Source organism: Leptinotarsa decemlineata, unplaced genomic scaffold (genome assembly GCF_025532065.1).
Source record: "Leptinotarsa decemlineata unplaced genomic scaffold, Ldec_3_MD MMD2_tig00001973_RagTag_RagTag, whole genome shotgun sequence".
Taxonomy (NCBI): domain Eukaryota; kingdom Metazoa; phylum Arthropoda; class Insecta; order Coleoptera; family Chrysomelidae; genus Leptinotarsa; species Leptinotarsa decemlineata.
The window spans coordinates 1,926,986-1,932,708 of NW_027412572.1; the positions used below are offsets into that span (position 1 = coordinate 1,926,986).

At 33.9% G+C, this 5,723-nt stretch overlaps 1 protein-coding gene across 7 annotated transcripts in view; it reads right to left on the bottom strand.

The window, feature by feature from the left end:
• The window catches only part of SNF4Agamma (SNF4/AMP-activated protein kinase gamma subunit), a 143,871-nt gene extending 139,873 nt beyond the window's left edge, over nt 1-3,998 (bottom strand). The window contains exons 1-2 of one of the 7 annotated variants that reach the window (XM_074176637.1): nt 3,615-3,967; nt 3,264-3,547 (exon numbers count right to left, since the gene is read on the bottom strand). The gene's annotated coding sequence lies outside the window, so the exon portion shown is untranslated. Of the gene's footprint in view, nt 1-3,263; nt 3,548-3,588 lie in introns of all 7 variants that reach the window. The other 6 variants (XM_074176641.1, XM_074176640.1, XM_074176635.1 and 3 more) reach the window with 6 other exon arrangements.
• Between the last annotated feature and the right edge of the window lie 1,725 nt (nt 3,999-5,723).

Consider the following 5,723-nt stretch of genomic DNA (forward strand, 5'->3'; position numbering starts at 1 on the left):
TAACACCGTCTTCAAACCACCGTCTTCAAACCATTGAAGAAAATATTGTAGTATCTGAGATCAGCAGAAGACAAAGGAGATCCACTCAAACTGGTAACTGGTAAAGTTTATATCGTCATACGAAAAAGAAAAATTTGTACCCGCCTAGTCGAGCACAGGCTGATTGGGACAGACCAAGAAGTCTGCAGTCTCCGAACATGCACTGTGCAAAGGGGAACACAAGATCATGTTCTTAAATACCGGGAGGCTAGTAACACCAAATCATTATTCAACAAGAATGTATTTAGAAGACATAGAAGTACACAAACACCAAGAGAACTTCAACAGAAAGGAAGATAGAACATGTCTACCAAAGATCTTGCACAAAACATTGAAAGGCGCTAAAACGAAGCCATATCGACCACGCCATTGAAGATGATTGTTGCAGTTGAAATATTTAAAGATTGTAACCAAAGAACACCACGGCAAAACCTGGAAACCAACTGGTTCAGCTTATGGCTCAGCTTATACATTTTGGCTTGGCTCAATCAGCTCTTCTAAATGTATGGTGTATTATTCTGAGGATCATCTCACCATCTCTAACGTGTGTTTATATCTCAAAAAAAAATATTTTAATGATAATTATAATAATAATGATAATCAACTGAGGGGTTCATAGCCTACCAGTATGGTGTCTTCAACACCATAGTGTATCGCAATCGCGTGATGGGTATAGAGGCTCCTGAAACAAGGTGCAGGGACTGCCGCGAGGCGCCCGAGACCCTAATGCACTTGCTGTCAGCATGCCCAGCTTTTTCGGTCTCAGCCCATCGACATAACGCGGCCCTACTACCAACGGCACTTTTACGGTATTGACAAGACACCGGTGTTGCCCCAAGCTTTGGGGATATTGAATTCATTGAAAAGTGTCGAATTAATTGTTTCAACAACATGAAAATCTCATGACCGCAGATCAGTATTTAAAAGCGGCGCAGATGTACAAACGTGGCGCATATGTACAAAAGTGGCGCATATGTTCAAAAGTGGCGCATATGTACAAAAGTGGCGCATATGTTCAAACGTGGCGCATATGTTCAAAAGTGGCGCATACGTTCAAAAGTGGCGCATACGTTCTTAAGTGGCGCATACGTTCAAAAGTGGCGCATATGTTCAAAAGTGGGGCATATGTTGGAATGCTAATGCGAGTGTCATAAGTGAATCTATGAATAACACGCAGGTGTGATTCACAAACAGTGAACTAGGCTGAATGATATCCAAATGAATTGGATATAGAGCTCATGGCAAAGCAGCCTGTCGATAGCTTATCACACAATTGGCTGATATGCGATCCAAAGTTCTATTTCTTGTCAATATGAAGTAAGAACTTATTCTCTTCTTCTAAGCCAATGATTTGCTCTTCAAGAAATATATGATCTAAATGGCATTCGAAAAAAATTTAATTTGTAACTGATTCACTTTTCTCAAGTCATTTTCAATATTTGTTTTTAATGCATGAACATTATTATCCCAAAGTATAGACTGTCATCAACAGAGATTGTGAATTTACCTTCTATGGAAATATCAGCAAGTTTATTAATATGCAATATAAAGAGAAAGGACCGAAGTCAGATCCCTGAGGTGCCCCACTTTTAACTTCCATCTTGTCTGATTTCATATATTTGAAGTTCACCTTCCAAACAAGGTCTAATAAATTAGATTCAAAACATGACAAAATTTTGCCCCCAAATCCATAAATATGAACAATTGTCTATTTGAATTTACTGTGCATTTTTTGAGTAGTTTAAAAAGTGTCGTGCATTTTGTAGTTTTCTCAACGACATTATGATCTTTAGAAATCAATAAATGTTTATCTATCTAATAATGGTGTTACTGGGATTTTTCTTGCATGACTAATTACAGAATTACGACTTGTTAATTGCTTCTCTTTTTCTCGTTTTCACTTAGTACCTAGTTTTAAAGATGTCTCAAATATTTATTGAACAAACATTTGCTCTTTGCTGATTATTTATCGATTAAATAATTTTTGATACTTATTGAAACTGAAAATAAATTCGTCAGTTCGTAACCTTGCAACTAATTATAGATATCTAATTAACAGGCAGTGATTGTTAGTTAATGATGATTGAAATAACTTTAAAAACCATAATGTTCTTCAATAATGGATTTTTCTCAAGATATTCAAATTGAAATTTGCTGCGAATTGACAGGGAAAGTGGGTCTTTAGGACCAAATTTTTAGCATTATCAAGAAGATAGAAGTAGAATTAATTGAACAGAACCCAAACAATAATGAAGGATGAGTAATACATTTTGAAGTACTAGGGAATTAAATTTTTAATCGAAAATACTATTTGGCGTTGATTATCTGTCATTTATTAATAATAATAATAAGATGCCTTTATTCATCATATTCAATGGTTTGGAAATGCATGTTTAACAAGAATTATGAATGGGCGGGGTTCAGCTATTAAAGCTGCTTTCAAACCCAACCTTGGACGTACACACTTAATCTATAAGATCACAAAAACCTTCAATATTAATATATCTGTATGAGTATAGTATAATAGATACCATGAGTAGGTAAAAAAAAATAATGATAATGAAATTAATAAGCAAAGTGGCTGTATAATTAAATAATTTCATATCGTTAGAATTGAAGCCTGTACATGTGCAAAAAAATCATTGCAAGAGTCATCAGACAGTAAAGACATCATTACTATGTTCGGAGGACGACTTTCAAACGTTTTTTGATATTTCTCAAACTGAGGTATTTGAGTCTTTGAGAAAAAAAAACAAATGAATTGAACTCAATCATTATCATTACAATTTATATTCGACCATTCAAAGTGTTGACTAGCCATGTTTGACCGTTCAAACTTTCGATTATATATAATCGACAGATCAATTATAAAATGAAAATAATATGTAGCTCTTCAGTGTCTTCAAAGGATTATGATAAACCTATCAATATGACACTGAGGACTCAATGAGTAAGTGACTAATAGGCCTAACAAAAAATGGTCAACTTATGTCTCTTTAAATGAATATTGAATACAGCAATGAGATTGATGTCTAATATAAATAAAAAACACTTTGTTTTCATAGCGTTTTTCGATGAAGTAATTATAAATTTGATAAATTAGTTAACCCCATAATATGTACTTATATAGATGATTATCTTCTGCTATTTATATGAATTCAATGTGTAATGAAGAAATTTCAAAAATTACTTGAAATATTAGAAATTGTGTTACAAACACTCACTATCACAAATGTGGGTTGTGTATGCTCTAAGGAATATATTCTATCATGCTCTTTTTCTTGACCAATTTATTGTTAGATTACTATTTTGTGTTCTCTGTTTCCAGTAAACTATATCCACAAATTGAAACTGATATTCACAAAATCCTGTTCAGCTTTTCACGTCAATGGGAAGAGAAATGAGAGAATTTTTCTGAAATAACTTTCAGTTTTTTGCGCATGAAAATTGTGTTGTCACACAAAATTATTATTCGTGAAAGATTTGTATCCGTTTGTATAAGAATATCCTGTAAGAAAAATCTATGTTTTGAATACTTCAAAAACTAACCTATTTTTAGATTTAAAGGGCAGTACCTGAAAAATTTTTGAAGGCGGATGACGTTTCTATTTTTACATATAAATATGGGAAGATACGAAAAATGCACCACCTTGCTATTTAAGTACACTTGGCGTTTTAGATTTTTCGATTTGTCTTAAATAATCAGACAATAACAAAAATATCAATCAAAACCTGAATGCGGTACTAGAAGATCTTGGAGAATTTAATAAATTATCGTTTCATGTTAACCGCACTCTCCATGGCACATACATTTTTACATAAACATATTCATTGTCCATCGGATCGATTATTTACATTTAATTGATGTAAGAATCAAAACTCATAGTTCACTTCAATGCACTATAAATACACTACTATACAGTTCACATGACATCTAAAGTAGCGTTCGCAATGTTCACATAGTCACCTGTCAAACTGAAAACGCAATGTCATTAGTAGGAAAAAAGTTCAACCGGTGAGGGCGCTAGTATGTACAGCAAATCCACTGCCCAAAGGAAAGAAAGAAATTATAATAGAAATCCAGGGTTTGTGAAGAACCCTGCATCCAAATATTTAAACTTATTTTCAATGACGGAATACGACAATTAATAGTGATAAACATGATGCTCGAGGTTGGCAGTTATCTGATTGATAGACGTACAGAAATGACTTTTGGCGAGAACCAATTGACTGATTTGTAAGCATATTTTCAACGAAAAAGGTCGAAATATTTTCAACTTGGGAAAGAAAGGTGTTGGCCTACTCTATCTTCATATAAAAATGTGGGAATTTTCCAAAGAAAGGAAAAAACAATTAATTCCAGAAGAAACTATTCACCGTGATGTGTAGGCAATAAGGCAAGTGTCTTATTCCGAAGCATCGATGTCCACCATTGAAGAAGTCAGTATGTATGAAATTTTTCCTCTTTCACATACTGTAGCGTGTAGCAATCCTGAGAATGATATCTGATTCAATTCCATAACGAATGTTTGGAGTTCAAACTGAATAAAAAGTATAGGAATGTAGGCTTTCACGGCTGGCATCAATGTTTTGGTTGGTTTCCGGGTTATGCCATGGTCTTCTTTGGTTACAATCTTCAAACGTCTCAACTGTAACTGCGGCAGTCATCTACTGTGGCGTGGTAGAAGTATTCTTCTTGACGTATCAACTGAAACTGATGTTAGCCTCTAAACTAAAAGATAAGTATCTGTATTAATTTTCACTTATTTTCTTGATAGGCAGAATTATTGAATAAAAGTGACTATTTAATAAAACATTTTAATAGTTTGCATTTTCTACGCCTGTATAGAGTCTCTAATTACATTTTTCTTCAGGTTGTAAGAGTTGAAAATACCTAGAAAGGTCGATAAAAACTTTGATATACTCCACAAAATAATTATTGTCATTCAGCAATTTGATGTAATGTGAATTAGCCTTAACATAGATGTTAGATATGTCAATGTCAGATATGTCGATGATTGTAGCAGGGTTACCAATGTGCGAGTAATTACCCGATTTGCGGGTAATTTGATGTCTATGTGATGGAAAGTGGGTAATGTTTGGAAGTGGGTAAATTGTAGAACTAAACTGGGACTTTATAGTTTTTGGTATATATTACGTACCTTTCAGGCGGAAATAACAAAAGAGCACACGACACAATTTATGAACATGCAGTCTGTATAATCACAGAAGTTGAAGTACTTTTTGCATCGAATATACTTCACACCCTACTTTCACTTCAAAAAAGTTGTCACAATGTAAATCAATGGAAGCGTTCATACATTATACCTTCAAAATTGAAATATAAATTGAAAGTTTGTTGTATCTTCCAGCCGAAAAGTAAAATGAGGATTTTTTTGTTGGGCTGTGAAATTAAAACATGGATGAAAGGTGAATGTTGTAGATACATATAAACATCTGTCATTTGTTGAAGCATTCCTTGAAGGTTCTAAGTCACTAAAGTGGGCCCAAGGCTGATTTTTGTTACGATGCATATGAAATGTCTTAATTGAGAGAGCTTAAGGTCTGAGCCAGTCCTAATACTCTACGGAAAATAGGGCAATTAGCCCACAAAATAGAAGGTTCAACTTCAATCAATCAGATGAGTAATTTCCACATATAGTTCTGTGGTAATTCCTCTGTGA